This window comes from Protopterus annectens, chromosome 7.part0, assembly GCF_019279795.1.
Source record: "Protopterus annectens isolate FY-2018-M chromosome 7.part0, PAN1.0, whole genome shotgun sequence".
Taxonomy (NCBI): domain Eukaryota; kingdom Metazoa; phylum Chordata; order Ceratodontiformes; family Protopteridae; genus Protopterus; species Protopterus annectens.
The window spans coordinates 102591539-102618382 of record NC_056739.1 but is presented as its reverse complement, the minus strand read 5'-3'; the positions used below and the strand labels follow the sequence as shown (position 1 = coordinate 102618382).

Genomic DNA, 26844 nt, shown 5'->3' with positions numbered 1-26844 from the left:
TCGAGAGCTGTGGATATTCCATGTTGGGTTGGTCTCACCCCATGACAGACATCACTTAAACCTTATAAAGGCAACTGCAGCCCACACCATCTTCAGTTCGTTTTGGGTAACTGAGGTGGTAAAAACAACTGCGAAGAGAGCCTAGAAATCAGACAATGTTAGTTCTTAACTTGAGCATTCAAGTGTAGGAGTAAGAGAATTCCTCTAAACTGTTTACTTGTCCCCCGACTTAACTAAGAACTACAGATATGTCAAGAGTAAGCACGAGGAAGCCTATATTGCAGCAGTGATATCACTCAACATTTGTGATTATGATGCACTACATTCACTGCGGTGTCATTCATAATGAATGGGAAGAGTACAAAGGCGGTTCAGAAGCTTGGGGGGGGAGCACACATTCTTTGCAAAACTACAGGAGCAAAAAGTTGCTCTTCTGCTAGAAAGGATGCTCTGCTTATTATGCCTAGAGAAAGTGTGGTGGGGGAAGATCATGAATGCCACTTTATAAATAGTTTGATCAAAAATATTGCTGAAAAAAGGCAGCTTTAGTGGCTGCTGTTACTGTTGAGTGAGCTTTAATGTATCCTGCAAGGGTTTCCCATGTTGGTTATGAAAAAGATACAACCAGCCAGCCACTTAAGGTTTAACTGTAGACTAGCTTGTCTTGCTCTGCTGGCCTGAGACAGACACCTGGTCTTGGTTTGTCTTAAGCACTTAGTTCTGTCTAAATAAAACATCAAATTGTCTATGCATCCCCATTAGGTGCAATACATTACTTTCCCTGTTTTGAGGATTACGATTCAGTTTTATGGTCATAGCCAAGACTATCTTATGCATAAAAGAGGGACCGGTCCTGAGGGTCATCCTGCCTATGTGAAATACTGTGTAAGACTCATAAATGTAACAGTTTCCAAGAAAAGCATTTTCCAGGATAAGAATTTAATTGGTGATAAGCTGGCTGGCTCAGACGGAAGGAGAATTAGCTTCTATGATCCAAGGTAAGGTCCTGGGGTTAGGAATATGACAGACAGTAGCTTCCTTGCGACCTTAACTAAAGAACCTCTTTTAAAAGCTGTTTGCGCAGATAAATGCCAGTGGAGGCTTAAGCGGTATATGCAAGTCGGGAGAACCAAAAGATGCATCTTGACTAAAGCAAGATAAGACCTTGGCAACAGGTTTTGTAAAGTACAGCTTGCTATACTGAGGCTGTTTTAGGGTGTGTGTCCCATTCTTTACAACAAATGGAATAATTGCTCCTCTCAGCCAGGCAGGATCTCATGACAGCAGGTTTCTTGGCTTTCTTTAGTATGTGTAACAGCTCATCATGAAATGAAGACCAGTGTGGGAAAAGAATCCTAAATTTTACATCACTAGCATGAGTCTTTTTTTTTTGGGGGGGGGGGGTGACCAGTGTGCTCTACTACTGGGTCAGCAGTGAGAAAGAAGTATTGATTCTTCTCAGCTTAGCTATAGGCGACAGAAAAAAAACAGCAGTGATGCTTCAGCTAAAGAGGGGTACCAATGTTAGACTGGCTCTCGTCTTGCATTAAGGATGACAAGGAAGGGAGTAAGTATGTACAGTAAGCCTTTGTTCTATGGAATTGAAAAGAATCCACTGGCAGAGTTGATCTACATCAATATCCAGCAAAAAACTTTGGATAAGGAGGCTCCAAGTGGAAGCAGAGATCTTTATGTAGGGTGCCCCATATTATTGTCAACCTGCGGAAGGTTTCCAGGTTTTACTTTCATTTAAGGGGGCTGACTGATCTGTTCAACTAGTCCACCAAAGTGCTTTCGACTGAAATAATGCAAAAGGCTTGAACTTGTATGAAGGTCCTATTTGCCCACCAAGTCCAAGGCAGTTGCAGTCTGTCTGCACAGCATGTATGACACTGTCATCTTGCTTGCTTGCTGATATACCATATAACAAGAAGTTATGTACTCACCATAACGTTCGATGTATGTAGTCCATCTCACCTCACATTCTTACCCGTGGGTTCGGAGCCGAATGTCGGCTCCAACTCTGCCATACTTTTTAGCTCCACATCTTTCTATTGGCTGGGCTAAGATGGTATCCCATGCTGCACTGCTCTCTATCCCCAGATCTAGCTTGCTGTGAGCACCAGCACGCATTCTCCATGCATAACACCTAAGGAAAGGAAAAACAAACCAAGAATGAAGGGAACTCTGAAACCAGGCCTAACCTCCAGATCCTCCAGGACGGGGGAAGGTAGGGGGGGGTTATGTAAGTATGTGAGGCGAGATGGACTACATACATCGAACGTTATGGTGAGTACATAACTTCTTGATGTTATGTAGTCCAATCTTGCCTACATTCTTACCTGTGGGACAGCGTCCCCAGCACCTAAATCCTGGGAGGCTCAGTGGAAAACACTCCTGAGCACTGTGGAACCAAAGGAAGACCTGCCCCTAGATACCACATCTAACTTGTAATGAGTAACAAAGGTGTGAGGTGATATCATCCATAGACAGTCTGGCCTGAAAAGCTGTAGATGTAGATACAGACCGCGTAGAGTGAGCCTTCACCCAGAACGGTAAATCTCTTCCCCCTGAAGTATAAATGAAAGAAACACAACTGGAAATCCACCTGGACAACGTGACTTTGGAAACAGGAGACCCAGTTCTGTTTTCTGAAAATGAAACAAACAACTGATCAGATTTTCTGAGGTCTTTCGTTCAGTGCAAATAAAAACGTAATTGTCTGTGCACATCCAATTGATGAAATCTGAATTCTGCCTTGTTTGAGAACTGAGGAAAAAACACTGGCAATTCAATAGATTGGTTAAGGTTACTAACTGAGGCTGCTTTGGGAAGAAAGGAGGGATTCAGTCTGAGAGATACCCTGTCCGTATGAAAAATCAAATAAGGGGGTTTGATTGATAAAATTTTAAGATCCAAAACGCGTCTGGCTGACGTGATGGCTACCAAAAAGACAGTCTTCCAAGTTAAGAATTTTAAATCACAAGTGGCTGCAGGCTCAAAGGGGGTTGAAGTAAGACCCTGTTGAACAAAGTTTAAGTCCCAAGGCATAACAGGTTCCAAGACTGGAGGACGAAGTAAAGTGACCTTCAGGAAAGCCTTACAGATATTCTATGTGCCATTAGGCTAGGTTCATCTGCAACATGAAAGGTAGAAATCGCCGCCAACTGGACTGCCGCTGAACCCTGGTTAAAAAGGATAGACAGGAACTCCAATACAGACGAAATTGGAGCTGTGTAAGGGTCAATCTTTTTGGCATGTGCCCAGATTGAAAACCTCTTCCATTTGCTGTAATAAATCTTACTGGTCGAAGGCTTATGAGAGGAAGATAGAATAAGAACCACCTCCGGCGAAAATTGGTGAAGCCTAACTAATGACAGAAGTGGAGTAGCCAGGCTGTCAACTGGAAAGTCCAAAGCGAGGGATGGAGCTGCCCTGACATGCGAGTCAGTAAGTCTGGTTGTGGGTCCAGAATCCAAGGAGCATCCAAGAGATAGGGATGGAGAAAGGGGAACCAAATTTGATGAGGCCAGTGTGGGGCAATCAGAATCATTTTGCTTCCCAAGGATAGCGCTTTCTGAATAACCTTTGACAGCAAGGGAACCAGAGGGAAGGCATATAGTAGACCGAAAGGCCAATCGTGGACTAGAGCGTCCCTGGGTGACTCCCCCTGAGGGGGGATAAGGGTGAAGTAGCTGCTGCATTTGGCATTGAGGGGGCTGGCAAAAAGGTCGCAGCAAGGCTGACCCCCACCTGCGGAAGATCTGCTCCGCAACTTGCTAGTTCAGGGACCACTCGTGAGGCATCAGAATAGCTCTGCTTAGCCTGTCTGCGATCACACTGAACTTCCCCGGAATGTTAGTTGCTACCAGAAAACGTTGGGAAGACACTGCCCACTGCCACACTCGCATGGCCTCTCTGCAAAGGGGATATTGGCTTGGTTCCTCCCTGTTTGTTCAGATACCACACCACTGACATATTGTCTGAGTGGACTGCAATAGTCCCGACAGGAAGAAAACTCTGAAGTGCTTGCAACGCTAGTAGCACATCTCTCATCTCCAGGACATTAATATGCAGATGCATCTCATGCTCTTGCCACGTGCCTTGGACTGTCCTGCCTAGATAATGCCCCCCACCCCATCTGGGAGGCATCCGTGGTCATCGTGGCAACCGGGGGCAAAGGAAAGTACAGTTTTGTACCTACCATAAATGTAGATATCCGAGAGGTATGCATCTGCAGTCCTAACAAATGGGTTGTCCTGCCTCAGGCAGCCCTTCGGTCGGCCGGATTCCAAAGTCTGGGTCTGGCCTCGGCTGATGTCGCACTTCACCCGACGTCATAGCTGCAGTTCAGCGGGTATAAAGGCATCAGCCGACGCCATTTTCCTCAGTGTTTCTTGCCCCAGATGCCAGGTGCCCTCTAGGAAGGCTAAATTTGGATAAATGCAAATGTTTCCAAACAATAGAGAGCAAATAGAAATAAACATGTATATACATATATACAAACAAATACACCATAATAGATTCCCCCAGCTAGCTACAAGATGTGCAAATACCCTAGGAGTACCACAGAGGGGAAGGAGGGTGGGTAATCCTGACTGCAGATGCATACCTCTCGGACATCTACATTTATGGTAGGTACAAAACTGTACTATGTCCTTCAAGGATGCATCTGCAGTCCTAACAAATGGGTAGAATACCATAGCCAAACTGGGGGAGGAGGTACTAAGAAAATTATGGTGTAGTTAAGATCCCTTGCAAAACAGCAGTGGCAAAACCTGCTCGGGATCTGGAGTATAAAGGTAGATTATAATGCTTGGCAAATGTATGCACGGAGCTCCAAGTAGCAGCCTCTAAAATGTCTTTGGTAGCCACTCCTCGTAAAAAGCTGTAGTAGTGGCTGTAGCCCTTGTGGAGTGAGGTCTGATGTTTTCTGGAGTTGTCTTTCCATGATAAGAGTAACAAAATCTAATGCAATTTCCTATCCATTTTGAGATTGTCTGTTTTGAAATTGCTTTTCCTTCCATTCCTGTTGCATATGCTACCAGAAGCTGGTCAGTTTTCCTATTGTTCTTGGTTCTGTCCAGGTAGTAGCGCAATTGCCTATGCACATCCAAGGTATGTAGTAGTCTTTCCCCCCTGTTCTGTGGGTTGGGGAAGAATGTAGGTAGGTGGATTGCTTGGTTTAATGATACCCTGGAAACCACCTTTGGCATAAAAGTAGGATTAGTTCTCATGGACACTCTATCCTGATGGAAGATAAGGAAGGGCTGTACTGCCATTAATGCCTGTAATTCAGAAACCCTTCTTGCTGAAGTGATTGCCAGCAGGAAAGCAGTTTTCCAAGATAAGTACTGTAATTCTGCTGTTGCTGTTGGTTCAAAAGGGGGAAGTGTCAACTTTTCTAACACAAAGTTCAAGTCCCATGTAGGCAATGGTGGCTTCCTTGGTGGCTTTACATTTTTAATTCCTCTCAAGAACTGCCTGAGTAGAGGATGAGAAAAGACTGGAGGATCCATGTTGTATTCTGCTGAAATAGCTGACGCATGAATCTTGATGGAGGAGTAGGACAGGCCATTGTGGAAAAGCTCTGCTAAGTATTCCAGGATGTTAGCTATGTTTGCCAGTGATACATTTTCTCCTTTTGCTGCACTCCAAATGAGATATCTTTTCCATTTTGCTGAATAAGTTTTTCTTGTTGAGGGTCTGCGAGCCTCCAAGATAATGTCTTTAACCCTTTGAGATAAATCTGGGTTATTTTGCCTTATGCAATGTTCCAAGCAGCTAGCTGCAGTGTTTTCAAGTTTGGATGCAGGATTTTGAAGTTGTTCTGTGTTAGCAGTAAAGGAACTAGGGTAGAGGCCATGCGTGTTCGAGACATACTCCTCAGTAGTGGGTACCAATGCTGCCTCGGCCAGTCTGGAGCTATCAGGATGATCCTTGGGTGATCTTCTTTGATCTTCAGTAGCACTTTGTGCATCAAAGGAAGAGGTGGGAATGCATATGCTGTCAGGTTTTCCCAACTGAAAGATAGGGAGTCCACCTTCCAAGCAAGTGGGTGGTATGTCCTTGTGCAGAATTTTTTCAATTGGTGGTTGTGTGGGGATGCGAATAGGTCTATTTCTGGTAGTCCCCATTTTCTTGTAATGGATTTGAAGATGTCTGGATGCAGCATCCATTCGTGGGCATCCGTTGTAGTTCTGCTTAAGATGTCTGCTAGCATATTTTCTTTTCCTGGCACAAATATCGCCTGGAGCTGAATGTTGAGGTTCAGGGCCACATTCCAGAGGTCCACTGCCATCCGGCATAGAGGATATGAATGTGTGCCTCCCTGTTTGTTGATATACCACATAACTGTGGTGTTGTCCGTCCTTATCAGCAAATGACCATGTTGAAGAAACGGTCTGAATGTCTGAATTGCCAGCTTTACTGCCAGCATCTCTTTTTGATTTATGTGTAGGTTCAGCTGGTCTTGAGTCCATAAGCCTTGTATGCACTTGTCCAGCATGTGTGCCCCCCAACTGAGGTCTGAGGCGTCCGTGGTGATAGTCTGGCTCAGGTGAGGGCTGTGGAAGGGCAGTCCTTCGTTCAATTGACAGGCCTGGGCCCACCATTGGAATTCTTGCTTCAGGCATGGAATTATTGGAATTTGGGTTTCTAGGCTGTGCTTGTGCTGAGACCATAAATTCCTTAGGTACCATTGCACCTTCCTCATATGTAGTCTGGCATGTGGAATCAATATTATGAAGGATGCCATGTAACCCAGGGCTTGCAGGATTTTCCTTGCTGTAAGCTGGTTCTGCGTTGATAATGCCATGAAATAGAGTGGTAGGTGCTTCTGCTTTTCTGCTGTGAGGAATGCCATTTGGTTTGATGTGTCCAGTTCTGCACCCAAGAAAGTTATCCTTTGGGATGGTATCAGCTTTGACTTTTTTATGTTGACTGTGTATCCCAGGGCTTGCAATAGGTGAATGACCTTTCTCAAATCTTTTGTTAATTTGTTTTTGTTGTCCGCTTGTAACAGGCAGTCGTCCAGGTATGGGTAAATTTGAATTCCCTGAAGCCTGCAATGAGCAATTACTGATGCCAGGCATTTCGTGAATACTCTGGGCGCAGTAGATAAGCCAAAAGGCAATGCTGAGAATTGATAATGCTCTGATCCTGCAAGAAATCTGAGGTATCTTCTGCAATTTGGTCGTATGGGGATGTGCAGGTATGCCTCCTTGAGATCCAGAGTTACCAGCCAAGACTCCTTGCCCAGCATGGGAAGAAGCTGCTGTAGGGTCAGCATCTTGAATTTTGGAACAATGAGATATGTGTTCAGAGCGGACAGGTCGAGAATGGGTCTCCATTGGTTTTCCTTTCTTGGCACCAGGAAAAGTCTGGAATAAAATCCTTGTCCTTGTTCCATAGACGGTACCTTTTCTATAGCTCTCATCCTTAGTAAGTGGTCTATTTGTTCTAGAGCGTTTGTCTTTTGATTTGGAGGTAGGTTTGGCATTCCTCTCTTCCTTGGTAGAGTATGGAAGTGAAACCTGTAACCTTTGTCTATTGTCTGTAAAATCCATTTGTCTCCTGTAATGTAATGCCAGTTTACTGAAAATAAGGCTAGCTTTCCGCCTAAGGGTGCTTCTAGTTGTTCCCTGGTAGGCGGTTTCAGAGCCAAGTCACTGTGATTGTCCTGTGGAAGTGGTAGTGGCTGGATCTGTGGCAGTACTTCTCTGGTTGTTAGGCTGCCACTGACATCCCCTGTAGGCACCTCTGGATTGACCTCTGCCTCTTGGGCGCCTATTCCTGCCTCTCTGTTCTCTGTTGGTGTCTGGAAAGGACCAATTCTTGGAAGGCCAGTTCCTACTAAACCTCGGAGGCTGGACCTGTAAGAAATCCTTGACTGTCTGAACAGATTTTGCTTTCTCTTCCACCTTCTTCAACACTTGCTGTGCAGGGGAGCCAAACAAACTGTGTTTTTCCATGGGAGCATCTAGGAGCTTTGACTTTACATGGTCAGGTAAGGACTGCTCTTTTAACCATGCATGCCTTCTGATCACTGTACCAGTCATAGCTGATCTAAAGGAAGCCTCCAGTGCATCATAGCCGCATTTTAAGGAATGATTACTGACCTGCTGAATGTTATGTACCAATTCCTGAAGGGACTTTCGGTCTAAAGGTTCAGGCGAGGACAGCTTTTTAGTTAGCTGATCTAACATAAATTCCTGATACTGAATCATGTGGAATTGACAGTTTAAGGCCCTAGCCGAAAGAGTAGCAGAAGTATAAACTTTTTTACCCCATCTCTCTAATGCCCTAGATTCTCTTTCAGAGGGGAGGGGGTTTTTGGCAGAGGCAGCTGCTACAGCTTTGGGGCCCTGTGAAATAGTTTCAGGATCTGCAATAGGAGCCTTATACAAGTGATAATGTGTGTCCGGAACCCTGTAGTATCTGTCGGGCTTAGCAGGGGCCGGAGGATGAGAGTCAGGAGCAGTACAAGCATCATTAAATGCATCATCCACAACTGTAAGTACTGGAGGAATGGCTAAAGGCCTATGCTGTGGCAAATGTAAAAAGGTCCTAAGCCTTTTCCTGGAGTCTGAAAAATCCTGGCCCTGCCACTGGAATTGTTCTCTCATAGCATGCAAGGTTTCCCCAAAAGAAAATTCCTCAGGAGGAGAGGCAGAAGGAATGGAGTCTTCTGCATCAGAGTCCTCATATGGAGAATAAGGGCCTTCTGGAGGGTTTGTATTTTCTGAATCATCAGAGGAGTAATCTGTAGAAACTGGCTCAGGGGGCTCTGCTCTAGGCCTCTTCTCTGGAGGGGGGTGAGAGGCCCTGTCAGGGTGAGGCTGGGTTCCCCTGATCAAAGAAATTAGATCCTCTGCTAGACTAAGCATTTGAGTACTAGAGCTAGGCCTGTGAGAGGGGGTTTTAGCAGGCACGGTCTTTGTTGATTTGGCTGCTTTAGCCCTGGTAAAAGCCTTAATTGACATGGATGCAGGGGGCCTAGCAGCTCCACGTGCAGGAGTAGAGATATATCTAAAGGGATAGTATCTGATAAATCCTGAGAACCTGTAAGAGCAGGTGGAATTTCAGTAGCAGATTCAGCCATGCTGGATGAGGCCTCGGTTGTAGGAGGCATGCTTTCGGCCGAAGGAAGAACCGAGGACTCGGTTTCAGCCGAAACCGAGACACTCGCGGTTGGCTTAACCGCGGTTTCGGACGAAACCGCGGACCACGAGTGTCGGTCCTTTTTCTTACGCTTTTTAGCTAATTGTGAAGTCAGAGTCTCCGACGGCATGTTGTAAGCAAAAGCGGAGCCGAAAAACTCCTCTGCAAACTCCGACCAACGTCTAAGTGTCCGTCGGTTGAAGGAAGCACAGGCTAGACAAGCTGCTACGTCGTGGTCTGGGCCTAAACAAGGTAGGCAGTAAGAATGGAAATCTTTATGAGGTATTTGTTTCCCACAAGTTAAACAGTTATTCACTTTTTCTGACATCGGCTGAGGCAAGAAAGAGTCCCCAACGGGGTACTTAGCTTTTTAGAAGTCTTCGGTAGTAGCAATCTCTGGTTCTGACCGACCGGCACTTGCGAACAGCTTCTGCTTCGGGCGCCATGCGGCAAGAAAGACTGAGGGAAAATGGCGTCGGCTGATGCCTTTATACCCGCTGAAATGCAGCTATGACGTCGGGTGAAGTGCGACATCAGCCGAGGCCAGACCCAGACTTTGGAATCCGGCCGACCGAAGGGCTGCCTGAGGCAGGACAACCCATTTGTTAGGACTGCAGATGCATCCTTGAAGGACATCGAAGGGCTTTCCTGCATTGAGGTTGTCGGTGTGAAGCCACCAACTGAGATCCTGTTTGCACCTGTCTGTGAGTAGAATAAGGTGAGAAAGTGGAAGACGAAGAGACCACTGGGCGAAGAGTAGCCACTGAAGGAGCCTCATATGTAACCTTGCCAGAGGTACTAACATAATCGTAGCAGCCATTTTCCCCAACAATTGGAGGACTCATCTTGCCATCACTCGTCTCAGAGGGAGCAAGGCGTAAACATGTTGTTGTAGGACTCTGATTCTTTCCTGTGGTGGAAAAGCCCGCATGAGGACGGTGTCTAATTTGGTGCCTATAAAAGTGACATGCTGTGAAGGCAACAAGGCAGATTTTTCCCAGTTCAAGGTGATGCCCAACTGTTGACATAGGTTGATAATAGCGTCCCTGGTCTGAAGTAGTAGATGCCTGGTGGTGGCAGTAAGGAGCCAGTCATCCAGGTATGGAAAGACTTGGAATCCCTGACGTCTCAAGTGAGCAGTCACCACTGCCATACATTTGGTAAACACCCTGGGGGCTGTGGTAAGACCAAAGGGCAGGGCTTGAAACTGAAAATGACTGGCTCCCAGCCGGAAGCGTAGGTGACTTCTGGATGCCCTGTCCATCTTTATGTGGTAGTAAGCATCCTTGAGGTCGATGGAGCACATCCACACTTCTTTTCCCAACAATGGGAGAATAGACTGCAATGTGACCATTCGGAACTTGGAATTTTGCACATGGGTGTTCAATTGGCTGAGATCCAGAATGGGTCTCAGGTCCCCTGTCCTTTTCGGGACCAAAAAGAATCTGGAGTAAGTCCCTAATCCGACCTGGTCTGACGGGACATGTTAGATGGCTCCTTTTTCTAGCAGCTTTGAAACTTCTGAAGCTGCGTAATCCCTTTGACTGGGTGGAACATCCGGGATTTTCTTGATTGGAGGGGGATTTGATGAGAAGGGAATGACATATCCTCCGGAAATTATTCTTAAAACCCATTGGTCCTGGGTGACATCTTGCCAGGCCTCCGGGTATAATGAGATTCGATCCCCGACTGGCGCCGGAAATGCACAGTCGGGCCTCCCATCAGGAGCGGTGGTAGGGAGAACCATGAAAGGAATCGCATTCTCCTGAGTTGCGAGGGCCTCCTCTACCCCTAAGGTGGCATCTTCCTGAATAACCACCCCCTCCCCTACCTCTGGAGGTGGGCTAACCTTGTGCACCAGGAAAAAACCTCAGTGATTTCTTGGAACCACATTTTTCCACCCCTCTGGGCCTTGGGATAAGGCCTAGATGGAAGGGAAAAACGGACTCCTATGGCAGACAGAGTTTTCCCCTCTTGCTCGCACCTGGTGAGAGTGTCTTTCACCTTGGTTCCGAACAAAGAGGAACCATCAAACGGGGTGTCGGTGAATGAAGACTTGAAGGCCTCCGCAAAATGACAAAGGCGCATCCAGGCCTGCCTCCTAAGAGCAACTCCTGAACTTGCTGCCCTACTCGCTCCCTCGGCTGCGTAGGAGATCAGCCTCATGGAGGAGTTCGCAATAGAATTGAGGGCAGACATCTGAGCGTTGACCTTCTGAGCCACTGCCTCAGAAACATTACCCATGAGAGTATCTCCAAGCTCCTTTAGGAGATCTCTCTGGAGCCATGTAAAGTGCGATAAGTAATTCAGTGACCATAAGGTAAAGGTCGCTGAAGAAGACGTATGCTTCCCGTACTGGTCCATAGTCCTAGACTCCTTGTTAGGGGGATGGACGGTGGAAGAAGTCTCAGCTAATTCCTTCTGGGTGGCAGCTGCCACCACCATGGCATCCACAGGGACTCCCTTGGATAGAAATTCCTTATCAGGAGGGGCAGACAAAAATTTACTGGGTCTCCTGGGGACTGGTTCCACAGAGTCAGGGGTTTCCCACACCCTTTAACAAACCAAATCCAGAAGCTCGTCGAAGGGTGGAGATACCCAGGAGGCGGATGGCTGAGCACCAAAGGCCTTCAGGAAGACCGACTCCTCCTCAGAGGGGGCTTTGGATGGCCAGTCATCTCTTTGCTTCAAAATCTCTAGGATGTCAGAGAAAGAAACATCCTCAGAGGATGACTTAGGGGACCCCTCCGATTCCTCGAGGTCGGTGTCTGACATGAGAGACTCATCCTGGGAATCCATGTGCTTCCTCTTGCATGTCTTCTTTCTGGGTGGCTCCTCAGGCAAAAACTCTGAGGGGCCCTCAGAAATATGGGGACCACTCGTGGGGGTACCCTGAGGCCTTGGGGCTCTGCTGTCCAGAGATAGATGGCGATCAGAGACCTGCACTGGTGTTGTAGGGGACAGAGTGACCAACCCGTATGATGCCGCTGACGACCTGGCCAGCGCACTCCGCATGGCCTCGAAGGCTGGTCCTCCCAGATCCGAAGAACGACCAGGCTCCAAAGCCAAGACAGGAGTCAGGCTTCCCCATGCCAAAGCACCGAGAGGGAGACTAGGAGCCGAAAGGTGTCCCAAAGCCTCTCCCTCGGGTCCAACCAATGAATCCTGAGTCCTGAACCCCGTGGATGGCGCCGATGGGGTCGGAGCTGATGTTGGAACTGATGAGATAGGAGGGGCTGTCGGAACCAACCTAGGGATATCACATGGAGCCAAGCACTCTGGCTCCGAAAGCTGAGATGTGCTCGGAGAAGGAAGTATTGATGTAGGTTGATGGACCAGCTCCGGAGCCGAGAACAATTTAGCCAGTACTGATGACTGAAGAAGTCTCTGCACCACTCTAGCAACGTCCACATCTGATAAGGTCCTGGAAGATTTGGAGGATAGGGAAGGAGATCGAGACCTCCTCTCTGAAGGAGACCTGCGAGGAGGAGATACCGGCCTAATGCTAGGCGACCGGTTCGAACAGGCTCCAAGAAAATTGGAGCAGAAGCAGGTTCTATAACCACTGACACTTCCTGCGGCCCCGAGGACAATGGAGCCAAGGACGTCGGTGAAGATTTTGCTATTTTCTCCGGCGGCTCCGAGGATACTGATGGAGCCGGGGATCGCTTTTTAGCCTTGGAAGATTTTGCCTTAAAGCTGGAAGCACTCTCCAGACCCTCCTGGAAGGAGGGTTTCAGAAATCCCTTCAAAATCAATTTGTTCTTCCTTTTCTGAAGAACACGCAGGCTAAAGGCATGACAAAAACTACACGATTCCTGGAGATGAATCGCTCCCAGACAGTACACACAAACAGAGTGTCCATCTGTGATGGACATCTTATAACTGCACTTGGAGCATTTCTTGAAGCCCGAGGGCTTGTGCTCCTTAGCATCTTTGGACATACTTACCACAAATAGCAAGTAACTAACTCAAAAAGAGACCAACGGTCAAACAGCCACAAGCGAGGGAACAAGCCAAACAACAGACAGAACACACACAAAGACCTCTAACTCAAACAAGACCCCCCCCCCCCCACAGTCCTTTCAAAATCACCAGTTAAGGTAACCACATCCAATCCTCAATGGACATCAGCTCAATCCCAGTGGACATGCAGAGAACTTGTCCCATATCAGCCTCCAATGGGCTGTGACAGTGGAGGCACATGTTGGAACCGGATGGTCTGTGGTCTCCTTATTGGACACAATGGAGACGTCTGTCCAGCAGGGAATTGATATCAGAAGCCTACGATGTTAATTTCTTTGACTTTTTCAAGAAAGCTGGATGTCTGGCCGGGAAGGTTCCATGAGTAAGAAGCTTAAAGCGCTGATTTTCAAGATACTCCAAGACAGAAGAATGATGGCTGTGCAGGGTATTAGGAATGAAGGCCTAACAAACCAAACACTCTTTATGACTGTGCTCTGTACCTAACCAAACAAGGCAGTTATGTTTGCCCTTATGGGGAATTTGCCTCCAACAATCACATTTGCCTTTCTGGAAGACATGTATCTATAAAAAAACAGAGATAAAGAAAAAGGACAAGTCCCAAACATCGTCCTTACCTGCCTAAGGCTTGGTAGTCTGCACCTAGGTATATGATCTATCGACCAAAAACAAAATGCTGTGTTTAGACTGGCAGCAAAGAAGTTCTGAGGGTTTTCTGCCTGTATGTCACTTGTGTACCCTACGCTTTGGATGTAGGACATAAATCTAACTTACAGCACATGAAAGGGCCCAGGCTTTGGTATGCTGGCTGGATGTACAGCTACTCTTGGCAGAACATCCCTAAAGTAAGCAATAATGGAATATTGATTAAGAAAGGCCATCTTTTTTACCACAATAAACTTGTCTAGCTTGGAGAGATCTAAAATGGATCTCTTCAGTCCTTTCATGCTGGAGACTAGAAATAGACTTAAGTAAAATTCCATTCTCTTCTCGGTCAACAAAATCTTTTCTACTGGAGATGTTTTGAACATCTGTGCTTGAATAGGCCCTGCAAAATTTATGTGATCCAGTGGCATGGGGGCATCCCAAGAATAATAGAAGTGATCTAAATATGATTTTCTAACCTGCCATAAACTAAACCCCTCGTCCCCAGGTCTGTGGTCATCCTTAGCACTTGTTTCTAAAAGTGGGACAGCCTTCCTTTGAACAGAGGAGTAAGGTTAGTCAGAAGGCACGGCCTTGGGTAAGGGAAGGATATTCTCCCACCTCATAATGACCGCCTCTCACTGTGTTGATTTTTTTTTTATATGCCATTTCTTACCATGCCTGCCCTCCGTCAAGCTTCCTCCTAAACAAGCTCAGCCAATTTCTTAACCTGTTCTGGACATTTCTGAATGAGGGAAAGAGTAGGATGGAGGTATCATACAGGAAGCCATGTAATGTTTAACCCAGTCAGCATTCCAGCAATAAGAAAACACATGTACATCTGTAACCACACCCTCTGGGAGTGGAGCGAGCAACCTGTGTTACCACAGTGTCATAATACCCTTTATGTGTACCCTGTGTTTGTATCATGATGGAACAACCACCCCAGGGTGGATCTCCACCCCTTCCCAAAGGCATTTTGGCACTGCCCACTCCCCTCCACTCTTTCCAAGGATCAGCATGCCCATCCTTCCCATACTAGATCAAACAAACCCTAAGCCACTAGTCAAACTTGGATCACTTGGGCAGTAAATGGCTTTATCCTTCTACACCACAGGAGTTGGCTTTCCTCTGCACTGAGTTTTCTCAATGGTCCTTTGATGTTTAAATTACTAATTGCAGGACTACTTTCAAGAAAAGGCCTCCATACAGATGGAAACCCTTTACTGTACTGGGTCACATAGGAAGGAAAGAGCTGGTCAACACAGTATGCATTGTCTTACCTTTCTCCCCCAGCTTTTTAAATACTTCCCATTATGGAGGCCAAAAACATCTTTGCCCAGGGTGCAATCAAATCCTCTAACATCTTCTGCCACGGACTGCAGTCTGAGTCAGGGATACTTTCTGATCACGAACTCTGAGGCATCTGCACTAACAAAAGTAAATGGAGCCAAAGCTACATTTAACTGCATGACTTAAGGTTACATGGGTGCACATCTTCCATTAGATCTTCTATCTGCTTTAGGATATATTTCTGGTTCTGAGGTATGTGAGTTTGGTAGTTAATGGTTTTAAAGCACATAGTGGAGGAAATGTAGACTTTCTTATAAAATCTGTCAAACATATGCCTCTCTTTGGACTTCCAATATGGCTGCAAACTGATCAATAGCTTAACAGCAGCTCTCCCAATGTGAAAAAATAAACAGAGAAAACAGCTAGTAATTTTACTAGTTGTGGTAAAATTCAGTTAGTACTAGTTCAGCTTGCAAGGATTCTTCCTGGATGCCAGCAAAGGAGAAACTTGGAAAACCTGAAAGAAAATAAATGAGAAATGGTGAGAAAACGCTGTCTGGAAAGAAACCTGCAATTGTTCAGCACAAAGCAGTCTAAGCTCCAGTTCAGGTACAAAAGATGGCTTTCAGCAATTTAGAGGAAAAATAAATCAAATGTGTCCAGAGCTGATCAAAATAAATGAAAGACTAAAGGAGTATATCAACTTATAGCAAAAGGCTGGAAAAAAATGGAAGCTTTAAACAGCTATTCAGATTAACTGAAAAAAGTGAAAAAATCAGAGGTCAGAATGAAGAAAAGACTTGCTGATGAGACTGTTCAAGAAGAGCTGTTTCAAAAAATGGTAAAGTTAGAGGATACAGCGTACAGAGAAAACCAAAAATTTTCTGCTGTACCAGAGAAATTGAAAGGAACAGACTTAATTTTATGAAAGCAAAAATAAGCAACTGGACTGGTATTCCACAGCAGGCTTTGTTAACTGGATGGTCACATTGTGTATATGCTCAAAACCTGGCCATAAGAAAGCAGCCAAGATCTGTATTAGTAAAGATGCAATCATACCAGCAGAAAAAATTGATATGAACAAAACTCCGGCAGAAGGGCAAAGTATTAAAAAAACTGAGAGACTGGAGTGTTTGTGGAAAATGATCACTCACTGTACACCAGGCAGAAGAGAAGCAAAGTCATCCCAGCAATCAGGGAATGTTGAGAGGCAGATATAAGATTCAAGATGCTATATCCAGCTGTCTTCAGATTATTATTTTTTGGAGGACCAAAGTCATTGTTAATGCAGAACAAACTAAGGAGGAAATACAAAGTTTTTCCAACAAAAAGTGAACCATCAAACAGAAGGGGACTGCCCCTCTCATTCTTCTAATAATAAAGCTCATGGACAAGACTTTACCAGCGAAACCTTTTCCAATATTTCAAAGGAAAATGCTTGAGAGAAAGAAAAAGCACAGAAGCTGACTAGAAGAATCGAGTGATCTTGGACCTGAAACAAAGTCTGGGGATGGGAAAGGAGGATGAACAGGAAGAAGACCAACAACACTGAAATTAGCGAGTAAATGTGAGACTATAAAGCATCAATCACATTTGTGATGGAAGGCTTTGCAAGAAAAAAGAGGCTGAGAAAGAATGGACTTTTTTGACTTTGTTAAACTTGTGGGGGGTACGGAAAGCATATACCCCATTTCAAGCCATTAACTTGTGGGAGGCACGGAAAGGCATATACCCCATTTCAAGCCATTAATGTTTGGAAGGATGACTGCGGTGGTGGTGCTGCGGTAGCGTTGTCGCCTCACAGCAAGACGTTGTGCCGTTCGATTCTCAGCTAGAGAGTCTTCTGTGTGGAGACATGCATGGATGGGCGTACCTTCGCTGAAAGTTGTACGTCAGGGCTGGCAAACTCAGCATGTAAAAAAATCTACTGCCAATCATTAGCGGACCGGAGTTCCGCTGTGGCGACCCCTAACCAGGAAAAGCCAAAAGACACAAACAATGTTTGGAAGGATGCTAAAATAGGAAAAAGTAATTGTAAGAAAAACTATTTTTGTTCTTAACTATATTTGCATAAAAGATTTCATGATATACATTGCATGGTATATACAGTACAGTATTTTCAGTGACTGCTGTACATGATTAAGATACTAAAGTATTTTTTTTCTTTTTCTTTTTTTTTTGGTTTTAAGACATGTAGGCATTGCAATGTAAAAAGAGAAGAAAGGTTGGACAAAAGTGAATTCAAGTCCATATGCTGTAATCTTGGGCTGTTGAGGTAGCGAATGGGGTGTAAAAGTGCACAGATTATAATACAGGTAGAAATTAGATTTTTTTTTCTCTTACTTCTAAATATGTGAATGTCTGGATTAATGCCTTTGGGTTAATCTAATAACAAGCTTTTTTGTGTAAGAGTGTGGGCTTTAACAATAAGAGAAGACTGTAAATGTAATGAAAAGTTTTCCTTTATCAAATAAATATTCAGTACGAGTTCAGATGTTTGCAGCTGAAGGCAGCTGTACATTCTGTTCTTACATTTCCATGGAGTGATGCTGACTACAGGCACAGGCAATAAATCTTGAGAGTAAAATTAAAAGGTACAAGGGCAAGCAGTTTAGTAAAATAAAAATAAAGTTTGAAATTATTGGTAGTGAATACAACAGCTTTCCTGATACCTAAATACTTTAATGCATTTACTAGAACAGCGTATAACTTAGTTTAAGCCAGTGCACTTTTTCTTAAGGCTAAAAGTTAATGTTTTCTGAAAGCATACAAGCTGTATTTCACAACTGGGAGGGAAATAAAGATGTCAAGAACAAGCAATAACTGGTGCAAGTAGAAGCACAGGCTGTAGCATGAGCCTTAACATGGATAACCTTAATTTTAAGTTAGGTATTGCCTGTGGGTGCAGCTGTCAATTTGGGACAGCTGTTCCTATCAAGAGGGTTAAACTTCTTTATTTGAAGGTGTACACAGTTGTGCGTGTTTGTTTTAGATTAATAGGATATGGGGGTGTTCTGGGGGGGGTGTTTGTTTTATGTTTTACTGAACACTCAAACAAAAACGGTCTAGAAAATGTGACACAGGTAGAAATGGAGATGATTAAAAAAAAGTATAAATGATTCACCTGCCAAACATCAGTGGGTACCTATAATACAAAAGCTTAAATAGACATTTAAAAAGCTGTCGTATATAATATATGGGAATAACAGCACCTTATCAGAATGGCTTCACTACCCATATTATTTTGGAATATGACTGGCCTCACATGTAGATACAAAAAAGGTAAGACTACTGAATCACATTAAGAAATGGAGAGTATAAACAACAATGCTATAGAAAACGTATTTGGGAAGAAGTGAATATGTGAATTTGACAAAGAATGAACTTCAGGGTGGATATTCAGAATACTTGTGATAAAGGAAAAGGGGAGTCCTTTATTAATTGTTAGAGGAACTCCAATAGTGACAGAAGAAGAAAAAAGGATGATAATGGTAGATTTATGGTAGTGAGGGGCTACTGGCAAGGGGAGAGGATTACACTGACATGTATTTATATTCCACCTAAAACTGCTATTACAGAGCTTAAAAATTTTTTGGGAAAAATAATCAGCTTCCAGCAGGGAATATTACTTGTGTGCGTGTGTGTGTGGGGGTTCTGGAACTTGATTTGCAACAGTGAGGCTGTATCTGGGGGACCTACAGTGGATATAAAAAGTTTACACACCCCTATTAAAAATGCCAGGTTTTTGTGATATGAAAAATGAGACGAGAATAAATCATTTCAAAACTTTTCCCACCTTAAAGGTGACCTATAACCTGTACAATTCAATTGAAAAAACTAACAAATCTGTTGGGGGAAAATATAAAAAAATAAAAAGCGTACAATAAGCTGGTTGCAAAGTGTGCAGACCCTTAAATTAATACTTTGTTGAAGCACCTTTTGATTTAATTACAGCATTCAGTATTCTTAGATACACACCTGCATCAATTAAAGAGACTTTGATTAACCCCAAATAAAGTTAAGCTCTTCTAGTAGGATTTTCCTGACATTTACTCAGTTGCAGCTACAGCAAAAGCCATGGTTCACAGAGAGCTTAAAAAGCATCAAAGGGATTTAATTGTTGAAAAGTATCAGTCAGGAGAAGGGTACAAAAAAATTTCCACAGCACTGGATATACCATGGAATGCACTGGATATACCATGGAACACAGTAAAGACAGTCATCAAAAAGTAGAGAAAAAATGGGACAACTGTGACATTTCAAAGAACTGGACGTCCCTCCACAATTGATGAAAAGACAAGATGGAAACTGGTCAGAGAGGCTGCCAAGAGACCTACAGCAACACTGAAGGAGCTGCAGGAATTTCTGGCAAGTACTGGTTGTGTACTACATGTGACAACAATGGCCCACATTCTCCATATGTATGGGCTATGGGGTAAGATTGCAAGACAAAACCCTTTTCTTACACAGAAAAACATCCAGGCCCAGCTAAAATTTGCAAAACAATACATCAAGTCTCCCAAAAGCATGTGTGAAAATGTGTTATGGTCTGATGAGACCAAGGTTGAACTTTTTGGCCACAATTCCAAAAGGTACATTTGGCACAAAAACAACACTTTGCATCACCAAAAGAACACTATCCACACGGTGAAGCATGGTGGTGGCAGTATCATGCTTTGGGGTTGCTTTTCTTCAGCTGGAACTGGGGCTTTAGTTAAGGTGAAAGGAATTATGAACAGTTCCAAATACCAGTCACTTTTGGCCCAAAACCTTCAGGCTTCTGCTAGAAAGCAGAAGATGAAGAGGAATTTCACCTTTCAACACGACAATGACCACAAGCATATAACCAAAACAAAAGAATGGCTTTAGCAGAATAAAATTAAAGTTTTGGAGTGGCCCAGCCAGAGTCCAGACCTAAATCCAATAGAAAATCTGTGGGGTGACCTGAAGAGGGCTATGCACAAGAGATGCCCTCGCAATCTGACAGATTTGGAGTGCTTTTGCAAGGAAGAGTGGGCAAATATTGCCAAGTCAAGATGTGCCATGCTGATAGACTCCTACCCAAGAAGACTGAATTCAGTAATTAAATCAAAAGGTGCTTCAACAAAGTATTACTTTAAGGGTGTGCACAATTATGCAACCAGCTTATTGTACATTTTCTATTTTTTTATATTTTTCCCCTAACAGATTTGTTTGTTTTTCACTTGGATTGTACAGGTTATAGGTCACATTAAATGTGGGAAAAGTTTTGAAATGATTTATTGTGGTCTAATTTTTTATATCACAAATTCCTGGCATTTTAACAGGGGTTTGTACGCTTTTTATATTCACTGTAACAAAAGAGTGTAAAGTTCTGAAGAAATTTCTGAAAATATTTGGTATGGAACATGTGCAATCAGATCAGTAGTAGGAACTTGGACAAATTTTGCATATTACTGCCCAATGTACAATAACTAGGCTAGACTAGACAAATTATATTTCACAGGAACACGTGCATTTAATTGAAAGCTTTAACACGCACATCCAATAACTATTTCAGATCATGGCCAATAATAACTAAAAAAATCAGGGTAATAAAGTAAAAATAAACACCTGCACTCCCCAACTACATTTAAAAAGAAAGGAATTTAAGAAATGAGTAGTGGAAATTATTCAACAGTTATTACGGAAGATAGAAACTTCTTCAGAAGTTATAGCTAGGGAGTGGGATAAAATGAAAGTGGAGCTTAAAATAGGGTAGAAAAAGAAATACTCTTGGGAAGTAACAGGAATTACTTAGAGGGGTTGACAAAGGTTAAAATATTGCAGAATAAGGGGAGTCTCACAGATTAAGAAGAAATACAACTGCAGATTGCTACACAGAAAATAAGTGAGTATCTGGATACCATGTTTAGAAACACTTAACTGTTTTTTGATAATGACTCTACAGCACAAAATTTTAGCAAAATACTTTAGGCAACAAAAAGCAGAAATAGTTCTTCAAAGTTGGGAGCATGTAACAATAAAAATAACCAGACATTCTGTAGTGGTATTAGAGACATTTCGGAAATTTTATGAAAATTTGTATAAAGCACATATTCAAGAAATGGCACAACTGGAAATATTTATGGTAGACTTAAGCATGCCAAGTTTAGATGCAGACAAGATGAGGCACCACCATTAACAGTCACGATAGGAGGAGGTGTTTATGGAAGAATTAACTATGCCAAGGTTAGAGGCAGATAAGGCTCAATTACTAACAGGTAGGATAGAAGGAGATGAAATAAAAATGGTGGTGTATAACCATTCTATAGGAATATACGGTATTCAGTTAAGGCTCCTATACACAGCACAATCAGAAAGCCATATTCCTGTGAAATTTTGGACGCTAGAAGGCAAGAAACTGATAAAGATTTGGACGGTTTTATTTAATAGTATTTTAAAAGGAGAAGCACCAACATCCTGGAAGAAAGTAGTGATGGCTGTAATACCTAAAAGATGGTAAAGCCCCAGTAGATCCAGCTTCATACAGGCCCATTTCAATCCTAAACCTTGATTATAAAGTTCTTATATGTCTATAATGGCTAAAAGAATGGCAAAGGTGATGCCAAAATTAAAAGATATAGATCAATGTGGTTTTGTGGAGGGAAGGCAAACATTTGACAAAATTAATAAAACAACGATGATCCAGAGAGAAGTAGAATGTAAGGAAATACCACTGTTGTTGGTGGGTCTTGATGCAGAGAAAGCATTTGACAGAGTAAGCTGGGATTTTATAAGTATGGCAATGGAAGCATTTGCCTTCCCTGATAAAATTATAAGGCTGATTGGGAGGCTATATGAGGGACTGGAGGTGAAAATTAAAGTGGGTGAGTTTAATTCAAATAAGTTCTGTTTGAGAAGAGGAAACAGGCAGTGGTGTCCTGTTTCCCCTTTGATATTTGTGTTATATTTAGAACCACTGGCAAAGAAAATAAGGGAATCATTCAAGGATATAACTAGTATGGTAGTCAATAAAAGCTGGCTTTATTTGCAGATATTATGTTATACCTGATAAAACCAGAAATGGGCATCTCAGTGTTAAGGAACATTTTGAGACAGTTTCAGGTCTTTTCAGGATACAAAATGAATGAAGACAAAACAAAGGCAATAGCTGTAAACTATGCACCCATGCACAAACTGGTGTGGCAATACTCGTATTTATGGGGACATGACAAAATGAAGTACTTAGGAATATGGATTAAAAAGGATTCTAGTATGTCAGTTAAAGATATGTGGGAACAGGCTAAGCAAAAGATAATACAGAAACTGGAATTTCTGTTTTATGGATCTGCATGGCAAGATATAAGCAGTCAAAATGTTTGGTCCTTTTAGTTTTCTACACAGGTCAGGCATATTTTTATCAACCAGAAGAGAAGTTGAGGGTAGCAATTAATAGAGTTTTGAAGAATTTTATCTGGGAGGGGAATACGGCAAAATTCAAGTGGGATAAGATGATCTTTCCAATAGAACAAGGTGGAAAGAGATGATTATGAAATGGGAGGGGGTTAAGAAACAAGGAGAGACAGGGATTTTAGATGCAGGTCCTTAAACTGTGCAACAATAACCATACAGAATATTATATTCATAAAGTAACAGAAGGTATTCTAAGAACTAAGCCAACACTGGAATGGAGAAAAGAGATTCTGCCAACAGGGATGACTGCAATTAGGGAAACAGACAACAGGCAAGAGGGGCCTAGAATTTACTGGAGAAAACTGGCAAAGGAGCCAAAATATTGGGAGCAAACAATTAGAGAAGGAAAGGTAACAGAATGGGGAGAGACCAAGAATTTATTTGGACTCCAGGCTAGAGACCGCCTTTCCTATCAAAGACTGATATCGAAGTATAAGCAAACAGAAAGGAATAGGGGAACCTAAGTGAAAGACCAGCTCTGGTAGACTTTCTGGTAGAATCTAGGACAGAAGCTGCTGTTAAAAATTGAATAGGTCATATAAAATATTGAATGATAACTATAAGAATCAAAGGAGGTTAGAAAGTATCGGGAACAGAGACTGGATAAGCAATTCACAAAGAAACAGTGGGGGATATATGTATGGTTCCCAAATATACAACAAAGTCTAGAAGATTTAGGATCTTAATTGGAAGTGTTTACATATATATTTTTATATTCGAAGTAGACTCCAAAGAATTTTTCTGCAGATAGAAAAAGTTGGAAGTGTGATGGGGAAGAAAGAGGTAATTGGGAACATATTTTTGGGGAGTGAAATGAGTTGGCAAACTTTAAAATTTCCTTGCAGACTACTCTATCAGAAATACTGGGTGAGCAAAATAGAATAACTAAGGAAATTATGTTTTTGAGCTATGATACAGAATTGGAACTGCCTAAATATAGTAAGACCTTGCTAAGTTTAATTCTGGTGGCTGCCAAAAAAGCAATTACTAAAAAACTGAAATCAAAGTCTAAACCAACTGTACTAGAAGTAGTGAAAATAGTAACAGAGATAAAGCAACTAGAAATGTAATCTCAAATCACACCTATCACAATCATGGACCTGCTCTTGCACAAACCCTGGTTAGAAATAGATGTCTTAAGGGACCTAAAGGAACACATCTTGTTGTATATACCCCTACTAAGCATATGTATACTTAACTTGCTTGTTTTCTAGCTACAATCACAGCACTGCTATTATTTGTATTCTAGCTAGACTATATGATTGCATCAGTGAAATGTACAACGTGTTTTCATTTTGTACTTGTATCTGAGATTTAATCAATATTTGTATCTGTATGTTGTATATGTTTCTTACAGTTATTTATAAATGTGGAGCTTTCTCTCCCAGGCCTCCGCTGAAAAAGGACATTTTGTCCAGTTGGACTTTCCCAGTAAACAAATATAAAATAAATAAATGGATAAATAAAGGGTAGGAACACATTACATAGAAAAAAATGGGAACTGTGGGAATAATACATGCAAAATAATGTTTTGGAAGAGGAATTAGGCTTAAAAGAAGGCAGGATTTGAATGAGCTATATGTCTGACTGACAGATAGCTCATTTTACTTATTTATTTGACATTTATTTTCCAGGAAAGTCAGGCTGGGCATCTGTCCATTCTCAGAGGGGCCGCAGGGAGAAAAGTTCCAGAAGCACATTGGCAAAATTACAAATTTACACTGATTACAGAAACTTTCACCACAACAAAAAGTACAACACATGGGTACATGAAAAAATAATAAAATTTATATTGCTTATAGTAACTATTGTCCTACAAGGGTCTATATTATAAGATTGACGGTTAAAAACATTGAATAACATACGGTCGATGTCTTCAAACATAGACCTTATAAAAAAAAAAAAAAAAAAAGAAAAGAAAAAAGTACCCTAACGGGTTTAAGCAGGGGGCAAGCCGCCCTGAACCCACCACACCCCTCGCTACTTAAATATACCAACTCCGAGACCACACTACATTGCAGTAAACTGAAATCTCCCCTTACAAAGATTTCCATTTACACGCTCGAGATTCTGAGCGTTCGATATCCTCGTGCCAACAATGTCAGATTCGACATTGTTGGCTTTCGAGAATATAATACAGACCCCTCTACAAAAATTACAATATATGGATACATGAAAAAATAAACAAAGTTATTATTATAAGTGATATATGTTTGCAACTAAAATATGTCAATATGGCTTGTTTTCATTTATATAAATGTATGACTGCCTATGTCATAAGTGATAATTTAATAAAGATGTTTCTTGTTTAAAAAAAAAGAATGCTATGCCTTCTAGTAGTTTTATTTACCTGCCGATCAAAGGAATTTTGTTTATTAACTCTAGGAATTTTTAGGTACATCTTCCATTAGAGGCAGAAGTGTCCTACGGTGTTGGGGTGGTTAAAATCACCCAAAATAAGGGAGTTTTTTCCTAATAAGAATCACAAACCACTCTTCTTACTCTCTTACACGCTCTCTATCCTATCAATCCTAACACTAAACCTCTACCTCACCTCTTACCACACCACACTAAACACAACCTTCACTATCCCTACAAAACAAACCTCCATCTATGATCAAGTCATATCACCTAACCTCTACCATATCATCATGATAGCACCAAACTCGCTTAGGATACTTCCAATCACCCCAAAATCAACCACTACTAACAAGTGCATAACCATCTTAATTAAACTTACTAAAATCCTCCACAACATTAATAACAAGTTAATACTGGCAGGTGATATTCACCCTAATCCAAGATCTACCCCATTCACAAACCACACAAGTTAATACCACCTTCTCCTCTAACCAGTTACCTACCAGTAGACCAAAAAACAGCCAACTAATCCTTTGCTTAAATCTTAGAAGTGTTAACAATAAAGTACACTTACTACATGCACTATTCTCCACCTATAACCCAGATATACCATGTCTGACAGAAACCTGGCTAAAAGCCCAATACTGCAGACAAAGAATTCCTAGCTACTGGTTACAATGTGCTCCAAGATAGACCATCTAAAAAAGGAGGGGGTGTAGCCCTACTCTATAAAAATGCCCTAAATGTCACCACAATTAATGTACAAACTCCTACTTTCAACAAGTCTGAAATCCTCCTAGCTAAACTCAAACCAAGTAACAACAAATCACTCAACATTGTCACATGCTATATACCACCAGGCCATAATATCCCAACCCTGGAAACCTTCCTACAATGGTCAAACCAAAACCTCCCCCAGGAGACATAGATTGTAATACCTGCTCAGCCTTAAACCTAACCAACCATATTAACGTCTAACTTTTCACAACTTATCCAAAGTACTACAAGACTAGGAGCTCCAAAAATTAAATAAAGCCTTCTAGACTGGATATTAATAAACAGGACAAACACCCCATACCAGGAAAGTATCCTCCCAGACACCCACAGCGACCATCAACCAAGGTTTCTATTCAAATTCAAAACTCAATCCAAACCTACCTTCAGAGTACTAACAACTCACAACACAAGAACTCTGACCCCCAACAATTTCAAACTTGAACTAAAACACCACAATTGGAACATACGAAAGACTCTACCCCTAGAGTAAATCACTTCAACAACACCTTCTTAAGTATCCTAAATGCCCATGCCCCACCCCGTATTACTAAACTCAAAACAAAAACTACCTCCTGGCTTACCAAAGAAACTAAAAGGAAAATTTAAGAAAGGAACAAAGCCTGGCATACCTGGAGAACCACTAGAACCCCAGGACCTAAGGTACAATTCCAACAGCTCAGAAATTAAACAAAAAAATCAGTCCTGCTAGAGAAAAATAATTATTTCCTTGAGCTTCAAAACAAGCACCAAAGCAACCTCAAGAAATTCGAGGCTGGAATAAACATACTCCACCCTGGCCGGCCCTCCACCCCATCCCCTACCTCCTCTAATGAAATCACAAATATACTGGACACATTCAACAAATACTTCACAGAGACTATTTCTAACCTTGTTCAAAAACAACCTACAACCACTACCAATAATTACCCACAACCTGTAGTCAGACCTAAAACTACCTTCCAGTTTCAACCCATCCCAACCATCTATGTCAAAAGTTGCTACTTAAACTCAAACCTACTTCACTAGCAGCTGATGGATTACCTGCTGAATTCCTTCAGCTGGCTGCTAATGAACTTGCCTTCCCCGTATCTATCCTACTAAATAGATCAATCTCAGAAACCTCAATCCCACCCATCTGGAAAACCTCCTATATTACCCCCCCCCCCATAAGGGTGGAACGTCCGCCAA

The 26844-nt window shown here is 42.5% G+C and overlaps 1 protein-coding gene across 1 annotated transcript in view; it reads right to left on the bottom strand.

Moving 5' to 3' along the window:
• The window catches only part of TBC1D22B (TBC1 domain family member 22B), a 1162021-nt gene that overhangs the window by 786952 nt on the left and 348225 nt on the right, over nucleotides 1-26844 (bottom strand). The window lies entirely within an intron of this gene.